Source organism: Podarcis cretensis (assembly GCF_951804945.1).
Source record: "Podarcis cretensis genome assembly, chromosome: 10".
Classification (NCBI taxonomy): domain Eukaryota; kingdom Metazoa; phylum Chordata; class Lepidosauria; order Squamata; family Lacertidae; genus Podarcis; species Podarcis cretensis.
The window spans coordinates 45,856,798-45,881,082 of NC_137179.1; the positions used below are offsets into that span (position 1 = coordinate 45,856,798).

Sequence of the window (24,285 nt, forward strand, 5' to 3'; positions counted from 1 at the left end):
CGGCTTCCATAAAAACCAAAAATACAGTAAAATCACACGTTAAAAACTTCCCTGAACAGGGCTGCCTTAAGATGTCTTCTGAATGTCAGGTAGTTGTTTATCGCTTTGACATCTGCTGGAAGGGCGTTCCACAGGGTGGGCGCCACTACCGAGAAGGCCCTCTGCCTGGTTCCCTGTAGCTTTGCTTCTCGCAATGAGGGAACCGCCAGAAGGCCCTCGGCGCTGGACCTCAGCGTCCGGGCAGAATGATGGGGGTGGAGACGCCCCTTCAGGTATACTGGACCGAGGCCGTTTAGGGCTTTAAAGGTCAGCACCAACACTTTGAATTGTGCTCGGAAACATACTGGGAGCCAATGTAGGTCTTTCAAGACCGGTGTTATATGGTCTCGGCGGCCGCTCCCAGTCACCAGTCTAGCTGCCGCATTCTGAATTAGTTGTAGTTTCCGAGTCACCTTCAAAGGTAGCCCCACGTAGAGTGCATTGCAGTAGTCCACGCGGGAGATAACCAGAGCATGCACCACTCTGGCGAGACAGTCCGCAGGCAGATAGGGTCTCAGCCTACGTACCAGATGGAGCTGGTAAACAGCTGCCCTGGACACAGATTTGACCTGTGCCTCCATGGACAGCTGTGAGTCCAAAATGATTCCCAGGCTGCGCACCTGGTCCTTCAGGGGCACAGTTACCCCATTCAGGACCAGGGAATCCTCCACACCTGCCCGCCTCCTGTCCCCCAGAAACAGTACTTCTGTCTTGTCAGGATTCAACCTCAATCTGTTAGCCGCCATCCATCCGATAATGATCCGATAATGCCAAGGTTGCCTAGTAAACATAAGGAACTTTCATGGAATGTTTCCCCATTTGAAACATCAACTATAGAGACAATGATAGTCCACCCATCTCCTGAGCGGAGTTGCCATATTTAGCCAAAGGAAAATATAATTTCCTCCTTTTTGGAGCAGGGAGTGGAGCAATAATAGCATTGTCATTTCACACATGTTACGCTAATGCTTCCTCTCTTTGAAGAATCTTCCATTAGGCACGATTTTTACCTTCCTAGCCTCAGTCTCAAGATCAAAGTACTTTCTTCCTCCAGTGATAATTAGTTCTAGCCTCCCAGTTTTCCTATACTGTATTCTTCTATGGCTGTTTTTAAAGGATTTAAATTGTAAGATTTTCTTAAATTCAAAGAACTATAAATCTTTACTCATTCCAACAAAACTAAGAAATTGTAGTAATTCCTCACCCGTACTCCATCTACTGATGGCTACTTCTTAACAAGCACAGCTTTTGAAATAGGTATTATTAGCAATAACTTATACTGGAGTTTATTCACAAGTATAAATGAGATATATGAACCTACTTCTGGAATTCTTGGAAAAACTAGGTCTGTCCCACAAGCCAGTGTGGTTTAGGCACTCTCATCATTTTTATTTTCATCATGAGAATTGCCTCCATGTGCATTCCCACAAGGGAAGAAAGAGTGAAACCTGAAGCATCTCTAAGTGGCAAGGGAAAATATTAACTTGAGTACCCTTCCCCAGCCAAGACAAGGGATTTGCATTCCCAAGTATAGGCATACAAATAGCCACATGGCTGTGGTAACAGCAGCTAAGAGAAAGATGTTGTCATAATGGGGTAGTTAGTATATGATCTGTTCAACAGTAGTTTACATCTTGTCTGAGAAGTCATAAAAGGGCAGAACAGATTTTGTAAGAATAACAAGCTCTTTAAGAGAAGGCAAAAATCATATTCAGATTTTAGATATCTAGTGTTTAAGGTTACAAACTGTAAGACTCCTCTTTGAAGATATTTAATTCAAATCATGTCTGATTAATTATAGATTGGAGCTGGGAGGGCGGGCAGGAATTCTGTACATTTCCTCCAAACAGCTTAACATTTGCTTCTGACACCAAACAATTTGGCATTCTTGCTCATTCCCTCAAGTTTGCTCAGGGTACTGTCCTTAGTACATGATGCAGACTCTTAGGAATTTGAAATATTTTTCCTCCGAGGGAGAGTCTTCTCATCAAAACTTTGCTCTCTTATACTTATAAAAGGGAGGTCTACCACCTACAACTCTCTGAAGACATTTCCCTGAATAACTCTTTAATCAAAGATATTAGGACATAGCTTTAAAATATTCCAATAGTGGTGGCATACGGTGCACCACTTCCGAAAGAGATCAAAGGAGACATGCAGGTACATATGGAAGCGATTTTCCTCTAGTATGCAGAACTCATGAGGTTTTGAACTTGCTGGGATTCAATGCAGCTCTGTGGCAATCATTCCAGCACAACAAGCTTTTCAACTTGCCAGATGGAACATCTCTCCCCCCCCCCCATATTGTCCTTCTGGTTCTCCCAGTCCCACCAGCCCAATTTGGGTAATACACAGGGGACAGGGAAGGGAGAAATCCCGCTGCTGCACTAGCAAATGTCTTCAATGAATCCTGCTCTAAGTCTTCAGTCCTATGCATGCTTATCAGGAAGTAAGCAAGCACAGTAGGATTTACTCCTGTGTAAACAATACATAGGACTGTTAAGGTCAAGAGGGTTCTTAAGGCTGAACAGGTTTTCCATCACAATATGTTAGCACAAATACCAGACAGTTATCCTAATCTCAAAAAAAGGAACACATGTGCATCAATCAGGGCTTCGTGTGGAAAGCCCCTTCCAAAAATCTTAAAATCCAGCTGTTCAACTGCTTGGCTGGAACAGGATGGAAAAGCAAGGAACTGAAAAAAATGCCTACTCCTACTTCCAAACAGCTGAGCAGTGCTTTTCCCTGAAGAGTTATGTGCATGCAGTCTCAAATGTTGGATCAGTGAGAGGAACTGAATAAACACTTTAATATTAAGGTTCAAATAAATGCATTGAATAAACATACCTTTTAACAAATGGCCCAATGGGCACTCAAGGTGGCTTCAAAAATGCCAATGGCAAAACCACTAAAATAATGTACAAAAATGTACACAGGGTACACTTCAGTTATGACTAACTAAAACGGTAATTCAACCACAACAAAGTGTTACCAACTCAGTTTAAAAGCAGCAATTTGACTTATTAGAGCTATAATATTGGAAGCAAACTTCCCATTTGGGCATTTCCCCCGTCCCAAGTATTCCAAAATGTTTTCACAAGAAAAACACTCATCTTACAAACCCTCCACAATACTGAATTGCCATTATATGCAAAGTTCAACAAAAAATAAATTAAAATAAAAGATTGCAAAATTGCCTACAAACATTCAGGTTACTTTTCCATCCTGGACTGGATCAAATATTTATCAGTGAAAAACTTTATTTATTATCTGTTTACAAACATTACTAGAAAATCTTTCCTAGAAAACCTAACACACACTAAGAAAATATCTACCTACCTAAAAACTGTACTTTTGCCCATTAACTTTTTTGTGTCTGTTGAAGCAAGCAAGCTTTGATGGACACTTCCTGTAAATGAAGTAGATTAAGTTATTAGAAAAGTTGAGGGAATCAACAACTTTAGCAAACACAATAGGTTTTATTTCACTATAAAATGAAAAATCATATTATAAAGTTAAAGGCTAATTTATATGTTACTTACAGAACTGAAAGGATCTTCAAAAGCATTGACCTTGCCATTATGAAATGTGGTACAACATAAACAATATATGAATTCTTTAACGGCAAGGTATTATTGCCAATGTAAATTAATGTTTTACAGGATTAAAAAAGGGCTATCAAAAATTAGCTACAAGTCTTCTACTTATATGCTCCTAATTTACTTACTGGGAACATACCAAATACATTGACCAGGTCAAGGGTCCACCGAGTCCAGAACACCGTCTCCAACAGTATCCAACCAAGTGCCAATAGAAATCTCAAGCATGGGCATGGATGGAGGTGGTATTCTGGGTTTGTTTTTGTTTTTTAGTGTGCCAGATGGTAACCAAAACAACCACCACCCAGTCACTGAAATACTGCCAGTTAATATGGGCATCAGTGTTAGCAACTGAGATATGAAAGCTAGGAACTAAATGGCACCTTAAACCTAGGTTATAGGTGCCACAAAGGATTGTCTAGGCGCACTTTTTTATAACAAGAATAAAGGTAAAGGTAAAGGTACCCCTGCCCGTACGGGCCAGTCTTGACAGACTCTGGGGTTGTGCACCCATCTCACTTAAGAGGCCAGGGGCCAGCGCTGTCCGGAGACACTTCCGGGTCACGTGGCCAGCGTGACATCGCTGCTCTGGCGAGCCAGAGCCGCACACGGAAACACCGTTTACCTTCCCGCTGGTAAGCGGTCCCTATTTATCTACTTGCACCCGGGGGTGCTTTCGAACTGCTAGGTTGGCAGGCGCTGGGACCGAGCAGCAGGAGCGCACCCCGCCGCAGGGATTCGAACCGCCGACCTTTCGATCGGCAAGTCCTAGGCGCTGAGGCTTTAACCCACAGCGCCACCTGCGTCCCATATAACAAAAATACAAAGTCGAAAATGAATAAACTGCAGCCTGCTCCTCATAAACTGGTAAAATCACAGTCTAGTCCTCATCTGAAGGCTGGGGAAAAAAAGCCCTACTTCCCCTGTCCGCCCCCCTAATATTCTTATGAGGGTCCCTTCTCCAGTCTTCAGGATGGCTGGCAGTAGGGAGGCAGAAAAAGGTTCCTTCCAGCAGTGGCAGTTTTAATCTGAAATCTTAGGTGCAGTACTGTGTCCAGAGCTCAGAAGCTGCTCACATTAATGAAATTCCCTGTTGCAAAATGCGCCTAGGACAATGAATTTGTCTCATCTTAGTATGTTCAGCAGTGTAAGTTAGAACCAGAATTAATGGGAGGAGTAGAGAAAGACTGGGGAAACGAAGAAAACGTGAGATGAAGTGGAATATACAAGAAACCAAGAAAGGAGAGGAAGGGAAGTCCATCAATGATTGTATTTTTTAATGTAACATATTGTGTAATATGTAATTCTTTTTTACTTTTTTTATTACTTTTTTTGGGGGGGGGGTTTCTTCTGCTGAAATGAATCAGAAACGCAGTAATAATAATAAATGTCTAATCTCCTTTTAAAGCCATCCAAGTGGTCACCATCACTACGTCCCATGGGAGCAAATTCCATGGCATAGTTTAACTATGCACTGTGTGGAGTAGTACTTTCTTTTGTCTCCTTCACACAGCACATAAATAAACAGTGGAACTCATTCCCACAGTAGTCACTTCTGTTTATAAATCAACTAAAAGGCACACAGATACTGTCAACTGGAAAGTATTACGTTGATATAGATGTAAATGTTACTGAAACACATTAAAATGTTATGCAGTATAAGTTTCCCACTGGTTGTTTTTTCCTTTGCCTCCCTAAATTTTGAAGACTGTGGATGCAGAAGAGTGTTCCATGACCGCTTGTTTGCCTTGCGAGCTTCTCCTCGATAGGGCCAGTCCATAAGAATAAAATGTTAAGGTGAAATGTACTCTTAATGCAACAATTCAAGGGTATTACTACTTTCTCTAGCACATGAAAAGAACTCTGACTCAGTACAGTTGCTAAAGGGCTGAGCCTTCCTTTATGATAAGCAAGTGACCCAGATTCACTTCCTTTAATCTGTCCTTCTCTAACAGCATACAGAGGGCAAAACACATCATAGTCAGCCCAGGAATATGGATCTTAACAGCATACAGAGAGAAGCCACAAACAATGTGTAAAATCTAACTGAAAAAAGGGCATGCTTTGATGCTATGCATGCATCTTCACTTAGACGTATGCCCCGTTAAATTCAAAGGGCCTTATTCTCTGTTAAGTGCTCATAGGGATTGAGGCCTCAATAGCAGTTACTTTATACACTAAAGTGTATGAGCTTTAAACTAAAAAAGTTGTTAAACTGCAGTCTTTCATTTCAAGCCGCTTGTGCAGAACTGGTCAAGGGTGCTAAAAGAGTTTCATCAATGTAGCTATCCTTAAAGGCCAAGAGCAGCTCCATCCTCAATCCCCTTCTTCTTGCAATATAGTCATACCTTGGGTAGCTTCAGGATAAGTATTTTCGGGTTGCGTGCTGCGGCGACCCGGAAGTAACGGAGCGCGTTACTTCTGGGTTTCGCTGCTCACGCATGTGCAGATGGTCAAAATGAAGCATGCGTAGAAGCGGTGAATTGCGACCTGGGCACGCGCAGACGCAGGTTGCGTTCGCTTCTGGATGCAAACAGAGCTCCGGAACAGCTCCAGTTCGCATCCAGAGGTACCACTGTATACATACATATGATGCATGGTGGGGCTCCCTCAGCTGTAACAGCAGGAGTTTGCTTAAAGCAGCAGCTCCATATATAGCCCCAGTCCAATACTACAAAAATAAGAAATACAAAAGGTGGCGGGGGGGGGAATTCAAACCGTCTCTTACATTTAAGAATTCTTTGTTCTTTCTGTGGCTACTGCAGAGACAAAAACTGCCATTCATTATATGGCTTCCTTAACCCCACTGTTTAAGGACAGGAAACGAGAAGTGGGACTGTTCACTAATTTAGCAGCACCTGCATGTCCAAGGGGAAGGAGAAAGAGTGAGACATTGGCACCGCATGGATTTGCCCCCACATCGTTTTTTCTCCCACCATACCCATGCGGGAGGTAACTGCTGGGAATGATGGGCTATGAAAGTCAGAGCAGCCAGCTACAGAAAGAATGACAAGCAAAACATGGATTGCAAACTACAGATTGTGCCCAAGCCAGATAAAAACTAATGAAATAAGGAAACAAAAGACTTGACTCCATTACAGTTTAATGACTGCATTTTCAATTAATTAGAAACTTTTATTATTGAAGACTGTTTTTATGTTGTAAATGGCCTTTTAAGACTGCATACTGAGATAAAGAATAAATTATAGAGAAATATTACAGTAACTCAAGTTTATTTTAAAAACCCTCTCCTTAGCTTGATAGTACATCTCTCAAAAAAGTCAAAAGGTACACAAACCACAGAACAAAATACAGCAAAGCTATAACGTTACGTAAGTTCTGTTCTATCATTGCTTATTTTCTCCAATGAGTTCTGGTAACTATTAAAACTGAGCCACCTACACAACAGACACAGCGGTTCCATCACTTATTTCTGATCATTTTCCCACACCCAGGAATTATAGATGGTGTATATTTGCATTTATAAACACAGAATATGCAAAAATGGGGATATTAAAATATAGCAAAACAAGTAGTAGAAACTGAGATATGAAAACTAGGAGCTAAATCGCACCTTAAACAGAGATTATGGGCCAACAATGGAATGTCTAGTCTCGCTTTTTCATAACAAGAATACACAGCTGAAAATGAATGAACTGCAGCTAGAATATTATGTTCATTTTCCACATGGTCTAGTCCTGCCCCTGTCCACTCCCCTAATATTCCTAACAGGATCTCTTCTCCAGTCTTCAAAGAGTAGCAGCTGGAAATGGGAAGGCAGAAAAAGGTCCTCCTTTCCTTCCACTCTGCAGTTTTAATCTGAAATCTTAGGTGCAGTACTGTACCCAGAGCTCAGAAGCTGCTCGCACTAATGAAATTCCCTGTCACAAAGTGTGCCTAGAACAATGGGAGTTTCGAACACTGAGCAAAACGCTGCCGAGCATGGCTACCTAGGAAATTTTTATTCTGAAACCCAGGAATTTGAAAGATTTTAATCTCCGTGCAGGGCTCAAATAAGAAAGTGAAATATTTTCCCAACCCTGAAAATACAAAACTGAGCAATATGAAGATACAATTCAGAGTTCAATGACAACATCTTTTCCTATCTCTCTGGATAGGATAACTCTAGATATCTCATGTCCCCCATCCATCAGGAACTAAAGAATCTCTATTCAAGACCATAGCCTTCTCTCAGCAAAATTACCTATGTGATCTAACATTAGCATTTGTTTTTGTGAACCAACTGTCTTTTAAATTGCTCCCTACTGGATCCAGCATCCTGCTTCCCATTTCCCACAGTTGCCAGGCAGATGCTTTTGGCAAACTCCCAAGCAGGACATAAAGACCACAGTCCTCTCAATTAACACAGAAGAATGCACTAATGGATGGGGATAGGATGATAAGGCACCATTTTTAGCCAGCTTGGAAAAGCCTGGCCCATGAGCTTACATAGCTCCAACTCTCGTCTCTCTCTACTTCCATGCAGGCAGGGGTGAAAGAGTTAAAACTAGTATGGACATGCCACATACAGAAATGAAGCACTGCTTAACACAAGAAGATGCCTGAAGTCTCTCACATATAACTAAACACATACAATTTTTGTACACAACATCATGCTTTGTTTAGAAAAGTTGTTGAGCTTTGTTGAGCCCCCACTCACCAAAAAAAATCAAGATCACCAAAAAAAATCAACACTTTCAATATAGACTGCCATACACCAGGGTTTTTAATCGGCCATAGGAAATTCTGCCTGGACGAATTTCGATGGACTGGCTGTTTTCGACGGACAGATCCCGGATATGTCCAGGAAATTCCGGACGTATGGCATCCCTATGTGGCTTATACTGCACAAAGGAAAGCAGGGGCACACTGCCACGCTCCACCCCCTCCAGCGGATCACTTTCCCCCTTCCAAGAGTAGAGGACACTCCTTGTTTCAGAACGTGACCACCCAACTCATGGAGGGCTGAAAACAATAAAAAAGTGATGCACTGGAGTGGGATGGAGTTTGGCAGCATGCCGCTCCTCTTCGTTGCACAATGACAAAAGCCTGAAATACACGGTGTTTGCAGAAATCTATGCAACTTGTTCACGTACAAACCCCTTAAAAAAAAAAAGTATTTAGACCCAGAATACAATATGGCAAAATATTCTAAGCTAGAGATGGTATTTGAATGTGTTATTTTGCAAACTTTTTATTATGTTAGGCTGCATCAAGTGGAAGTGGAAGGATCAGACAATTATTTCATTTATTTGAAAATGAACTTTTCACACCCAGGTAACTTTTCTGAATTGGCTTTTCACATCCAAGATGGCAACAAGAGGAAATCAATTACATTCCAGAGGAAGGCATTTACTCCTACCTGGGCAGGTTAGAATATGCGAACCAAATCAAGTAAATGAAATAAAGAAAGGAGTAATATTTACTCAACTCACATGCAGCACATATGAAAAACAATATTCAATATTTTTATTTTTTTATTTTCCATCCTAAGATAACCCAAGGTGGTTTAAGTATGTTGCAAAGTCATTGGTTACAATAGGTAATCCGTGAGAAAGAATTTTAACACGGATTTCTGAACAGCTTTTGGAATAGCTAAACTCATTTGAAAAGCTGCCTATGTGGCTAGAATCAGCAAGCAAGCTTAAAATAATCAGCCTAGAAGGAGTATTTGTGGCTTCCCATTGCCTTTGCTGTCAGCTTGCCACTTAGGGGGCCAATGGGAAGACAAACTAAAGAAAATTGTATTGTTATTCTAACACAATTAATAATGTAATGTAATATAGCAATCCCAATAGAACATTAGGACATCAAAAGGTGTTAAATTATAAAAAGGGGTGGATGGGAAACTGCTTTCCGGACTTCTCTCCCATTACTACAAAATCTGAATGAATCAATTTGTGCCGATACTAAATTAAATACAAATAATATAGCAGATTTCAGAATAAACATTTTAACTGATGCTGCAGCAAAGTTATGAAACAATTTCTACCATGGCTCCCTACACCAATAAAAGAAATGAAGTGAAGTGCAACTAACATTCAATTCAAATTCTGATGAAAACAGAATTTTAGGACTGCCACTTAATAGAACAGTCTGCATCAACAACAATTTTGTCTGGTTCATTAACAAGAGATATTCTTTCCTTGTTAAACATCCCAAAGAGTCATCCTAACACTGCTTTTTAAATTCATTTTTTGCATGACTGTCTTATCATATGTACATTCCCCAAAGAGAGAAACCTACAGAAGACTCTTAAGGTGGAAGCCTCCTACACTTTAAACAAGCCTCTCACTGCCTTTGATGGTCTTCAAAACACAGCACAAAGTGAGTTCTTCACTTACCGTCCCTTTGCAGGCAGAAACACCTGCAAATCCCAGTGCAAGTTCAGAAGTGGACCTGAGATCTCCTCAAAGTCATCTGTGAATGCCAGAGGATGTGGGCCGGGGCAAGGTACACAACGTTACTTATGGCCCCCTTCACTTTTTTTCCTAAACTAAAAAAACCCAAATGCTGTAGCTCTTTCCTTAGAGGCTAGTTGTTCCACACACACACCCTAATAATTCTGGTGGCCCTTTTCTGCACCTTTTCTAGCTCTATAATATTCTTTTCAAGATGCAGCAACTAGACCTGTTTACAGTATTCCAACTGTGGCTGCACAATATATTTTTATAAAGGAATTGCAATATTGCCAGTTTTATTTTCCACCCCTTTCCTAATAATCCTCAGCCACAGACTTTGTCTTTTCACAAATGCTGAAAGAGAGGGCCAGCTGTTTCCTTGAGCTATCTATGACAACACCAGGATCCCTTTCCTTGTAAGTGAAGGCCCCATCACTTACACTTTACACTTATTTGACTGAACCACAATTACCATTTAAATACCAATTCATCCAGTTTGGAGTGAACCTTTTGGAATGCCTTGAAATCCCTTTTATTTTATCACCCCAAATGACTTGGTGTCACCAGCAAACTTGTCTACCTCCCTGCTCACCTCCAGGTAATTTATGAACAAGTTAAAGAACAGGGATCCTAATACAAATCCTTGAGGACATCACTTTTTACATCTCTCCATTGTGAGAAATGTCCATTTCTCCTTCCTCTCTGCTTGCTGTTCTTTAGCCATTTGTCAATTCATAAAGAGGCCTGTTAAAATAATTTTCACCCCACTTTATATATTGTATTAATCTCACATAGATCATTTATATATAAGATCAAACCAAGGATGCATATACAGAAAGGATCCAGGCATTTCCACGAAAAGGCACATTCACTATAGAGTACTAATATTCAAAAGAAATACTGTTAACTCAGTAATGTGTTCACTGAACACCTGGCGTTTCTACCAGTGGCTTCTCAAATTACAATTAAACAAGCTATATTGTGTCAGTTCTTTTTGACTACAACATAATGGGTCACAGAAGGTACAGTAGACATCTGAGGAAATAGATGTGGCAATAGATTCAATGAAACAGTGTCACCTTTCCTTCCACCTCTCTCTCCACTGAGATACATTAATAAAAGTATGAGATTTCTTTTAATAAGGCCACAAAAGTTGCTGGCCTTCAAAAAAGGTCTGCCAGCTCTCAGCAGGCTGAGAACTCTGTCCTGCAGCCTAATCCATTTTAATGCGGGACACAGAGGAGGGGACTTCTCTCCTCCAGCTCACTACTTTCTGAGCTGAGCATGAAGCAGGGACCAGGCACTTCTTCCCTCCTCCACCAGTTTGATCACTCAGCTGAATGGCTTCCTGGTTACCTATGGCTTTCCAAGTTAGTGATTAAAGACAAGTCTGAGCTAGTGGACTGCAAAGTTATAAAGCAAAACAAGCTCTAGGAGGGATTCTCTCTAAAATAAAATGAAAAGGGAGCATTGAATGCTAGCAAGCAATGCATTCTGAGCTACAATGGAACCCTATGTTATGGGAGACACAAATCACATTACAGTATTAACCAGTCAGGAAAATAGTTCATCTGGTTAGTACAGATGTTGGTTGATGACAGACATCTCCATCTTCAGCTTTCTTAAGCAGGTCAGCAGAAGAGCTTATTTATTGCCTTTTATCTCCTACCTTTTGCTCCAAGGACATTGTTCACACACAAACACCCCTCATCAGTTAATGCCTACAACGACCCTGAAAGGTAGGTGAAGAGGTTGCGATCAACTCCAAGGTCACCTTGTTAGCTTCATGACTGACTGGGGATTTGAACTCTGATCTCCCAGGTCCTAGTCCAACACTCCAACCACTAAACCACCCTGGCTTCCTACTGTCCTGCTATGGGGCAGTTCTATAAATTGAATCGGTAAATCAATATGGGGAAAGCAAAATGTACCTTAAGAGAAGGATCTGAAATATTTTCCTTGAAGCTTAGATATATTTTATTCTGGATGTTGTCAACTGCTGTGAGATTTAAAATATGAAGCGGCATAGAAATAAAAATAAATTCTATTGGGGGGGGATGGTGCCTAGACATTCCATGATGGTGACAGTAACTGAGGTTTACGCTGGCATTTGACAATTTGCTTACACATCTGAGTTTCTAAGACTGATAGAAACATAGGAAGCTGCCTTACACCATATAAGATCACTGGCCCATTCAAACCAGTATTGTCTATGCCTGGTTTTAGGCAGGAGTCTTTACTAGCCCTAATTGGAGATGCTGGGGACTGAATCTGTGTCATTCTGCAAAGCTGATGCTCTACCATTGAACCCTGCCCAAAGTTCAAAGAAATCAGCATCTGAAGACACATTTAAATCCTGGTTTCCCTGAACAAACCAGTTAGAATTAATTGTCACTTGCAAAGTTCAGACATAATGGGAAGCTGCAGGTTATTTGAAACAGAAAGTGGAAGCTCTTTATCTCTACGCTCACATGCAAAGGAAGGGAACTGGGAAGGAAGAGAACCTGAGGCTTACCATAGTTTATTCTCATAATCCAAAATCATTGCTTACTATTGTATGAGCTATTTGGTAAACCTCACTGATAAGCAATTGCCCTCAACATGTTTGCTTTTCCAAAGATACTCAATAAAGCTACTTACTTGGCATAGTTTTTATGTATCTTAAGATACTTTTTTCTTGCTTTAAAGCATATTTACCTTACTCTTCTGCTGAAAAGGCTCCTTGAGGGGCCCACATAAGATCAAACCAAAAAGCCAGGTAGCCCCTGCCTGCAGACTCACAATCATTCTAAAATATGTGACACAAAAGGAAAAAATGAGGAGGAGGAAAGAGGAAAAACAAGCTAACTCAGGTACAAATAATTTTTCATAGTTCTTCTAATGACCAGCTGAAATTCAGGGAGAGAAGCTAATGGAGTGTCTCTCCTTTCCATCACTTCCTCTGCTGCAAGCAGATTTGTCCTCATCAATGATAAAATACTTTGCACTGTTCTGCTAAGGATGTTGAGAGTTGCACCACAAAGCCTGCAGTCCTATACCTAATTATTTAATAGCAAGCTCAAATGAACTCCACAAGTTTTACTTCTGAGTAGACATTTACCAGACTGCAAAATTAATTGAATGGGAAACACATTTTAGCTTTCATCATATATCTATTTTCTGATAACACTGTCTATGTTCATGTAAACAGTTACTTCAGCCTAAAGAATGAACTGTAGAGTTTAATATTAACTTCAATATTATTCATTTAGAAAAGATGGGCAGTAGTAAGTCCTTAACTTCTGTCCCAAGAATGAGTGATCAATAGTAAGCCTAGCTGTGTTAAATGGGGTGTGCTTCCAGGTACTGGGCACCAGATTCCAGCATGAGTTATGCTACTGTGAACAATATCTCAGATTTTAGCAGGATAGTTGATCCAGTAGAAGTTGTCATTGATGGAAAGGAGGTGATTTCACTTCCCTATGCAGCGCCCATGTTCTCTAAATCTGCTCCAGAGGCTTGGATGACTTTTTCAAACAGTGTGATAGGTAACAATGTTCAGAAAATGGATTCATATACCCTCAGCTATACACAGAACCACAGAATAGAATTATAAATTGTAGAGTTGGAAGGGCCATGAGGGTCATCTACACCACCACCCTGCAATGCAGGAATCATGAAATACTTTCTTGGAAGTTTTTTTTGTTCTTTAATGTCAATATAACTCTTGCAATTCTATTTCGGAAGTTAAGCTATGGTTAAATTATCACCTATATGTACTTTTTACAGAAATGCAGTGAGTTACCTGGACGTACTTCCTATCTGTGCTAACTGCAACCAAAAAACAAGCAGGTGTCACTTTAAGCTACATAATGCTGCCATGCAATTTTAACCCTTCAACACTTTTATTTTTTAATGGTAACAATCTGATATTGGGGTCCAAAGATCCCATTAAAGTTCTAGCTAGAAATAAAGGTTATAACTGATTTCATTATGAGAGTGTTAATGCTTACGTCCAGAAAAGGCCAACTAGGAGTAGGATTAGTCCCAAAGGGCAGAAGAGGGGAAACTTTTTTGGCCCAAGTGCCTTCATAGCAACCTTCTGAGAGTCACATGCAAGTGGTAGGCGGAGCCAGGGGCAAAAGTGGAAAGAGCAAAAAAAGTAAAATTTACCTCCGTACAGTAAGTTAGTTTCTATATACGCTCACATACACTTCTCTATCCTCCATCCAGGAAAGCAACAGTCAGTAACAAGAGTTCAAGGAAGCATCCCAACTAGGCAAAAACATTCAAGGGGTGTGTGAAGCATGGCTGTTGAGAGATGTGTATGGGAAGTGAGGGTGTGTTTCCTAGGGAAGAGTTCCAAGCACAGGGAGGCCTGAGATTCAACATCACTGCCCTAGGCAAAATTTACTCCTGGAGTTCAACAGACTTCTGCAATGCTTTGTATTGGGGTTTCTCTGTTTTCTGATACAGGACTGTACAGATCTAATTCCCTCCACCACCACAGCCCCCCCAAAACCCTTCAGTACCTGTTAAGTTGTGTTACCCCCCCCCCCAAAAAAAGGAATTTATTATACAGATGGAATGCTGTTGTTTTCTCTACCCTATTTTGAGAAGTTGATGGGAATAGAACAGACCCCCAGTTACCTTTGGCATTTCAGGGCTTCCCTTTCCCATTCGTTTCAAAAGCAGTAAAGCAGCTTAGTAAGTCAAATGTAAATTATAAGAAATTCTAAATGGCGGTGGGAGGTGAAACACCACAGGACAATTGGTCCCACAATTGTGAAGAGAACGTGGAATATATGATGGTTCATGTTTGCTCAAAAGTATTTCCAAAAGCTGCTGGAGTGCACAACAACACCAGTAAGGTAGCAAGGGTTCATAACAACCCACACTAAGGTACGAGGTTTAAGAGTTCTTTATCGTTGTAATTAACAATAATTTTGTTCTTTGCTTTTCATTGTTAAAATTTAATTAAAAATTGTTAATAAAAAAGTAGAGCTTATTTGTCATAATCTGGCACACACTTAACTCAAACTTGTCTTGGAGCTTAAGTGGTAACTCATTAAGTGGAACTTAATGAGTGTAACAGTGCTATTTGAAAGCCATTTTAAAATACGTATTTTTGAAAGATTAATTAATTTATTTTGTAGTTTTCAAGTTTAAGTCACTGCCTACAATTATAACACTAGTTTACCTTCAGATATTTCAAAGTGTTTTCAAGAGTTTTGGATATTTTCCTTAGAAATCTTAACAATCATGAAACATTGCAGCGAAACAATATGTGCACTTATGATAATGAAAGTAAAATGGGGTTTCAAAAACAGTGAATACATGCAACTGTTTTAAACTGATGGGGCTAACTCATTCCATTTTGAACAGATGTCTGGAACAAGAAAATGGAAAAAATAGAAATGTCCTTACTGTCCACACAACAAAGAAATAAAATGTAACTTACTTTCCCAATAAAGTAAATAGAAGAGAGCAATACAAAAAATTCAACCTAGGAGAAATTCTTCTCCAAGCCATCCTGTCAACAGTTTTGCAGCAGCTAATTGCCAGTAATTAATCTTTGTCTCTTAAAATTTAGAAATAAGGGAAACCCTTGCCAATAGTAAACAGAAGACAACTTTTTAAAAACAACATTTTATTTGATGTGTATATCAAGTTATGGACTCTTTTACAAATTTGTGTGTATTTTTAATAAACAAAACTATAAGCATACATTTTAGAAAGATAACTTTCCAATAAAGCTAGACCTTTCAAAAAGGAAGCCAATTTCAATATACGTACCTAAATTTATCAGCACTTCCAGTATAAAATCTACTTCTGTGTTTTTAAATGGTTACCTCCCAGTTTCATTTTCTATAACCTCATGGACATTGAGTGCCGCCTCATTCTCATCCAAACCAATTTTCTGGAGAGCCAACTTTTAACCTCCAAACTAACCAAACTTTTTTTTAAAAAAAAAACAAAAACATTAGTGCTGATACACAAGTGCAGCAGGTTTAGTATCTTATGAATTTCTCTTGCTGTCAGAAGGTGTTAGATATATTCTGTTAGTATCTAAACTCCTTACTTCCTCCTAGATGAATGAGAACGGAACAGTATCACTGTAATGGGGGAAAATATGAAGGACTTCAGAAGACGAGATAGAATACATACAGACATCATCTTAGATTCCAAAGAATATAGAAACTATATTTGTGATATTCCATGAAGCAGTTCTACATTACCGTTTTCTATTTTTATATATATATTTTAAAAAGTTTGTGTCATTTCAGTGATCTACACAATAGCCCAGAGACCAAGTACTGGTACTCACTGGTGTACTTCTAGCTAGCTTTTGAGACAATTGCAATATAGAGAGAATACCTGAAGAGCCAAAGGTTTCTTAAAACTTCGTTCTGAAGATGGAAACTCCTTATCTATTTCAACTTTTAAAATTGAACCATAAAGCAGTTTGCCTCTTTTTAGCAGTGCAAACAGCTGAAATAGAAATATCAAAGAGTGGAAAGATGTTGAACAGAAGCAGGGGAAGAAAATCAGTTTCCATGCCAAAAAGCAATGATCTGGCATGAGTTGGTTGCATGAACTCTGTAAGACCATCCTCTCTCTTCCTGCAATGTGGTTGGGAGCAGACTTCTTACAACGTTGTTTTGAAAAACAATTAACAACAGGGGTGATTTTAGCATACAGTTGTGACACAAGACGATCTATTCCACTCCACCCTAGGCATCCTCAACTTTGGAGACTAGAATGTGGCTCAGGAATAAATTTTTAATGGATGAAGAAAGGGCAAGGAGGAAAATTAAATTTACTTTACTGACACATTCTAAAAAGAAGCAGCATACTTGTGAGTTTGGCATTGTCTGCTTCAATGGTAGCTTTGGTGCTCAAGGGTTCAACAACCGGGTGAGAGCTCCTACATTAGAATAATTACAAATCTGAGTAAGTTTCATGTTGGTACTCTCTAAGTTTAGAGGGTCTCAGCCTGGTGTTGGACGGACTGGGAGTGCTGGTGGTCTATCAAGCCCCCTGTTGCCCAAATGCACCCCTGACTAAGCTGGCCAAAATTGTATCTCGCATGGTGTTGGAGGACTTCAGTATCCATGCAGAAACTGATGTTAGGCCTGCTCAGCACTTTATAGTCTTCATGACAACCATGGGGCTGTCTCAGTCATCAGTTCAACAAAATGAGCAGTGCACACCCTCAATGTAGTCTTTACTCCAAGTGATGAGCAGTGAAACAAAGTTGTGACAGGGCGAAATGCAGTTCCTTGTCCTAGTTGGATCATTACCTGGTGAAGATTAGACTAATTACTGCTATTCCCTCTCAAGGTCATGGGCCTTTTTGAATGGTCTATCCTCAGGGATTGATGGAATATGAGGGGTTCCTGAATCTACACTGGGGATCTTTCAGAAGAGAAAGATCTATGAAATAGTGAGCTGAAATGAGTGATTGACATGATCACTACTAAGTGTCCTCACTGCCGTTGTGGAGCCCCAGTGGTTCTTTTGTATTCTGAAGAGCTTCATACCATGAAGCAAACTAGATGAAGACTAAAGCGCAAATGCCGCAAGTCTGACTCTGAAGCAGACTGAACGCTTGTCAGTGGGCATAATCTTGTCTACCATGGTGCAGTACAGGCTGCAAAGAAGACTCATATCACAGCCTGGATTGCTTCTTCTAATAGCAAGCTGGCAAAATTATTTCACAGTCTGGAGGTTACTGACTCCCACTCGAGGGGTGGGAACTTTGGTGCATTCAAAGACCTGCTGTGACCAACTGGCTACACAATTTGAGGATAGGGATGCTTGACTTCAGAGTGAACTTGACTCTTCAGTTATTGTAGTTACAGATGAAGTATCCAAAACCAGAGTTGGTGGTGTGCTGTGGGATTGGTTTCAGCTTGTACAGGCAACTGATGTGGACAAAGTGTTGGCAGTAATACATCCAACCATATGCCCTCCTAACCCTGTCCCCAACTGGCTTATTAAATCTAAGGCTTGACTGCTTAGCTCCAAAGCACAGTTAACACTTCCCATGGTGCAGCCTCTCCTTAAAAAACCCCAGCTCTGGACCCCTTGGACTGGAATAATTACAGTGGCACCTCGAGTTACAAACGCCTCAGGTTACAAACGCTTCAGGTTACAAACTCCACTAACCTGGAAGAGTTACCTCGAGTTGAGAACTTTGCCCCAGGATGAGAACGGAAATCGTGTGCCGGCGGCACAGCAGCAGCAAGAGGCTCCATTAGCGAAAGCATGCCTCTAGTTAAGAACAGTTTCAGGTTAAGAACGGACCTCCAGAATGAATTAAGTTCGTAACTAGAGGTAGCACTGTACTAAATATCCCTTCTTGGGGGAGGTGGCAGACAGGATTGTAGTGGGACAGCTGCAGGCATTCTTGGATGACACAAATTCTTTAGATCAGTTCCAATCTGGGTTCAGGCCAAGCCATGGGATTGAGTCTGTCTTGGTCGCCCTGATAGATTACCTTTCTAGAGAGTGGAACAAGGGGAATGTGACCTGCTTCTTGAGCTCTCTGAGGATTTTGGTACCACAGACCATAGTATCTTCCCAGACTGGTTCTATGGAATGGGAACTGGAAGCACTGAATTGTCATCGTTCCTGTCCAACCTTCAGGACAGAGTCCAGAGAACAGAACTAAAAGAGTACTTTTGGGGGCCTCAAGCAGTTACACTATGACACTACTTTATTCCCAGTGCTACTTAATATTTACCTGGTGCCACTGGGAGCAGTCTTTAAAATAATTTGGAGGCAGGGTGACATCATACACTGATGACACTCAGCTCCATTTCTCCATAACACCTGAATCAACAAAGCTAGGCAGGCCCTGGACCAACGCCTGGTGAAGTGGTGGGATGGATAAAGGAAAGTAAGCAGAAATTGAATCTTGGCAAGACCGAGGTACTGTGGGTGAGTGGCTCCTATGTCCAGAAAATTAGTCCTAGAAGGGTTTACTCTTCCCTTGCAGGAGAAAGTACATAGCTTGATTGTTCTTCTGGATCCAGCTTTGTGACAAGAAATCCAGCTAGCCTCGACGGCTGTAAGCACCTTTTACCAGACGCAAATGGTGCACCAGCTACAGCAATTCCTGGAATGGGAGACCTCGACCACAATAGTTCAGGCATTGGTACTACATCATTAGATTACTGCAATGCACTCTATGTAGGGCTTCTCTGTGGCAACACTCACAGTTTGGAACCAGTGTTAGAAAGTGAGATATAAAAGCCAGGAGCCAAATTGCTAGAAAAATAAACCATATTCAAGTTACTGATGTGGGTGATTTCCACATTATTATGATGTGGTTAAATGCTTCTTTGTGAGCAATGTGGACTCATGGAACTAGAATTGTGTGTTCAACCTAGAGTAGAATCAGAAGGTTTAGCACACCTTGCAGCAGAAGGCTGACACTATGACTGTTCTATGCAACTCCATAAGCTGTCCCTTAAAGGCACTGGACTTAAAAGGAAGCAGCTGTAAATGTTATCAAGACTAGGAACAGGAGAAGAATGGATTCCAAGGCAGACTCACTTGATCAATCTGGGCTGATCATAACAGTACATGTAGCTTAGCCTCATTTATCTTATATACAATCAAATACCAAAAGCTTTCAATGTAACTGTAGGGGAAGATATAAAAGTGATCTTGAGCTGTAAACATGAGAGGGGAGATGCTCAGGTGGCGTTGCATACATTTCTTGCTGGTGGTGCAGTCAATATCAAATCAAATGATACAAACATACTCATAATGATGGTCTATGCTCTCACTTAAACCGTCAAAAGGCAGATTGGTTCAAGCAGATATTCAACAGGTTCATCAGCATAAGGAAGATCATGCACAAAATTTGAATTCCAGCCTTTCTCAAACGTGTTCTAACAAGTACTGCAAACACACGCTACTTTACAGAGCCTCAAAACAAGTGCTGTTCAGGAAAGTTCTTAGGATTGATATGCTCGACCTATTTTCAACTCTTGGGAATAACGAAACCTTGAATTATGATACAGAAAGGGATGCTACAACTTTCATCCAACCCATGGTCCACTCTGGAAAGAAGATAACTGTAGACAGTCATGTAAGGCTCTACAATCAGCTTGCCACCAAAACAACTCAGATCATCTGAATCCTTATGGCCGAAGTCTTCAACTTTTTTCAAACCCAGGCTCCACCTTTACCCAGACATCCATCTGAGGATCCATTTTTTAATTTCTTTATCATTTGTAGTAGTGCTGCTGTTGTAACCTACCTTTGATCAGACTATGTCCAGCAATGAGTCCCAACCCACCAGCTGAATACTACATGTCTAAACTGTCTGATCAAAGGAGTAATTTTTGCTGAATATGATTTGTGCCGTCTGAAACAAAACAAAAAGTAAATGTATACAGTTCACCATTTGTACAGTCCACTGGCCCACTGATAAACTCTTCCAGACTAGTCTTCATGGTAAGAAAAACCCCTGTAAACTACTATTTTATACAGGCAGAACAAATAACCTAGCAGTACAGCCCTTAGTCCATTGTAAAGATCAGGGACGCAAAGAATGAAATAACCCAGTATATCTATACACTACTTTCCAATGCTTTTTCCTTTCCTCTTCATTCTGCACATGTATTTTCTTGGCTGAAAAATGGTACAACTGTAAAAAAGCAGGTAAATTTTAGTTTTTATTCTATAAAAGCACCCTCTCACACCACATGGGAAGAGAAGCTAAGAAATGTGGTGGGGTAATGAGTAATGAGTAAAACAGTGGTTCTTATATTTTGCACTATTTCCAATACAGCATACGAACAACTGTTGTACAAACTGCTCCAATAACTTACCGGTATTTCCAGGTAAACACTCTACTCATAAAATTTAAACTAAAAAGTTTAGCATCTCCCAAAGGTATATGTACTGGATGGTATTTCCTTCTTTGACACAATCCACCCAAAAAATTCAGTGGGAATGTGGCCAGCTTCACCGTTAAAGTGTGCCTGTTCCAACTAGAGTTGTAGCTAAGCTTCTTCTGGTACTTCAAGAACATGAAATATATTGGGTGATATCCACTGTTAGTCATACTCAGAATTGACTCACCAAAAATCAATCCTACTGATTTCAGTGGAACTCCTGAGCATGCCAGTTTGGTATCACCTATTATGTATAACAGCTGATAAAAGTGGTTAAGTATGGTAAATTTGTGAAAATATAACTTGCCTTTATTTTATTGAAACAACAACTACCCAAAGATGAAGATGTAAGTTGTTACAACCCCTGGTACATATATATATATTTGACAATTAGGAAACTAAAAAATAAACGATAATAGAAAAATCAACATTGTAACAAACAAAAAGTTAGTTATGTTATCTGAGCTTAGAAGCATTTTCACACATTAACATAAAAAAATAATTTCTGGAGAAAAGGTTCAAAGATATAAATACCACCACAAAGTAATTAAGAAGTTGCAATAAATTTGAATATCAAATACACTTTATAATTCTATCCACTGTTACTTCACATAGCAAGCATCAATGTAACTGAGTAAATGACGATTTATTCCAATCCCAGTAAATATATTTTTTCTTAAAACAACAGTATAACTTCTTCTATTTATCTAAACAATATTTGTGTCTGAAAGACCAATTGCTTCCTATTCTGAATTTTTACGGCAAGCCTCAAGGTCTTCAGAAAATGGAAGGTTTGAATGAAATGAAAGCGGCTTCTCAACTCTTTTCACATATTTATGAATCTAGTCTAGTCCAACGCTCTGCAATGAAGGGAATCTCATCTAAAGCATCCATCACAGATGGCCATTCAAACTCTGCTTTAAAACCTCCACCTTCCAAGGGGCTCCCAATCCACTATCAAGCAGCTCTTACTGTCAGAAGATTCTTTTTGATGCTTAGTCTGAATCTCCTCTCTTGTAACTTCTTGTCAACATCCTTCTTAAATTCTGGTGGCCAAAACTGGACACAGTACTACAGATGTGGGCTGGCCAAGGCAGAATACAGCAAGACCATTACTTCCCTTGAACAGGCAGGACACTAGACTTCTGTTGGTACAGCCTAGACTAGCATTAGCTTTTTTTGCTGCTGCATCACGTTTAGCTCTTGTTTAGCTTGTGGCCTAACTAAAATTCCTCAATCGTTTTCACATGTACTACTGGCAAGCCAAGTTTCCCCCATCTTATATTTGTATAGCTGGTTCTTCCTGCCTAAGTGTAGAACCATGCATTTATCCCTACTGAAATTCGTTTTGGTCCAGTTCTCCAATCTATTAAGGTCATCTTGAGAACCAGTATGGTGTAGTGCTTAAGAGCGGTAGACTTGTAATCTGGTGAACCGGGTTCGCGTCTCCGCTCCTCCACATGCAGCTGCTGGGTGACCTTGGGCCAGTCACACTTCTTTGAAGTCTCTCAGCCCCACGCACCTCACAGAGTGTTTGTTGTGGGGGAGGAAGGGAAAGGAGAATGTTAGCCGCTTTGAGACTCCTCAGGGTAGTGATAAAGCGGGATATCAAATCCAAACTCCTTCCTTCTCCTTGATTATGTATTCTACACCCTCCCAGAATGGTGTCTTCTGCAAATTTGCTGAGCATCCCCTCAATTCCTTCATCCAAGTGATTTAGAAAGATGTTGAACAATGGGCCCAGGACAGAACCCTGCAGTACCCCACTTTTCACTTTTATCCAGGATGACAAGAAACCATTAGTGGGCACTCTTTGGGTTTGGTCAGTCAACCAGCTACCAATCCACCTAACAGTAACTTTGTCCAGCCCTCATTTTACCAGCTTCTCTGCAAGAATATCATTGAGGACTTTGTCAAAAGTCTTACTGAAAGAAAGATACACTACATCTACAGCATTACCCTGGTCCTCCAAGCTTGTAACTCTTTCCAAAAAGAGAAGTGAGATTTGCCTGTCATGACTTGTTTTTGAGAAACCCATGCTTGCGTCTTAGTAATCACAACTTTTCTAAGTGCTCATAGACCATTTAATTATCTGTTCTAGGACCTTTCCCAGTACAGATGTCAAACTGACCAGTCAGTAGTTACATAGGTCTACTTTTTCCCCCTTTATGGAGATGCAGACTACATTTCCTGCCTCCAATCTGCAGGGACCTCATCTGTCTCCAAGAATTCTCAACGATTATAGAAAGGCTCTGAGATTACATCCACAAGCTCCTTTAGTACCCTTGGATGAAGCTAATCACGTCCTGGAGATTTGAATTCATTTAAAGTAGTTAGGTGTTCCCTTACCACCTCTTTTCCTATATTGGGTTGAAGTATCTCCTTGCATCATTTACTATGTTATCACCAGGTTGGGCACTGCTTTTCTTTTAAGTGAAGACAAAGGTAAAGTACATGTTGAGTAGTTCCACCTTCTCTCTGCTACCCAAGAGCATTTCTCCATGCAGAGGACCTAATACATACTCTTTCTTTCTTTTGCTTTTTCAAACATGGTTGAAGAAAGCTTTTAAAATTATTTTTAACCTCTCTTGAAGGCCTTAGCTCATTCCTGAGCTTTGGTCTGCTTGACCTTCTCCCGGCATTTGTTGGTTGCTCATGTATATTCTTACTTTGTGATTTCCCCTTTCTTCCATTTCTTATACATGCCGTTGTTACATCTCAGCTCATCTGTAGCCACACTAGATTCTTTAGATGCCTCCCACTTTCCTTTCTTGTTGGAATTGTCTGAATTTGGGCCTTCAATATTTCTCCTTTAAGTAACTCCCATTCCTCTTGGTCTACCTTCTCTTCGAATATTTCTGACCATGGGATCTCACCCAGAAGTTACTTAAGCATTTTGAAATCTGCCTTCTTAAAGTCCAGGGTGCATGTCCAACTACACTCAGCTTTCCCTTGCCTCTATCATGAAACCCAAGAGGACATGATCACTTCCTCTCAATGTTCCCAGTACTTCCACTTTGTCAACCAGTTCCTCCATTAGGTTCAAGACACATGATCCCCTTGTTGCTTCTTCAAGCTTCTGGGAAATGAAATTGTCAGCGAAGAAAGTGAGGAATTTGTTGGACTTTACATTCTGGGCTGAGATTGAGTTCCAACAGATTTCAGGGTAGCTGAAGTATCCCATGATTACTTTATCTCTCCTTTTTGAATGTTTGGTAATGTGCTCTAGGAAGGCAATGTTCATATTTTAAGTTCCAATATCTTCTTTATACTATTATTCTAGGAAGATGAAAGTGTTTTCATATCAGATTGATTTCATTAATGAAATCCAAATACACATTCCTAATTAAT

General features: G+C 40.3%; 1 protein-coding gene across 6 annotated transcripts in view; it reads right to left on the reverse strand.

Annotated features, from left to right (window-relative positions):
• CNOT2 (CCR4-NOT transcription complex subunit 2) overlaps positions 1 to 24,285 on the reverse strand; it is a 56,763-nt gene that overhangs the window by 25,313 nt on the left and 7,165 nt on the right. For 2 of the 6 annotated variants that reach the window (XM_079994273.1, XM_079994274.1), the window contains exon 2: positions 3,379 to 3,448. The exons of 3 other annotated variants lie outside the window; for them this stretch is intronic. The gene's annotated coding sequence lies outside the window, so the exon portion shown is untranslated. Of the gene's footprint in view, positions 1 to 1,360; positions 1,551 to 3,378; positions 3,449 to 24,285 lie in introns of those variants that run through there. One more of the 6 variants, XM_079994275.1, reaches the window with a different exon arrangement.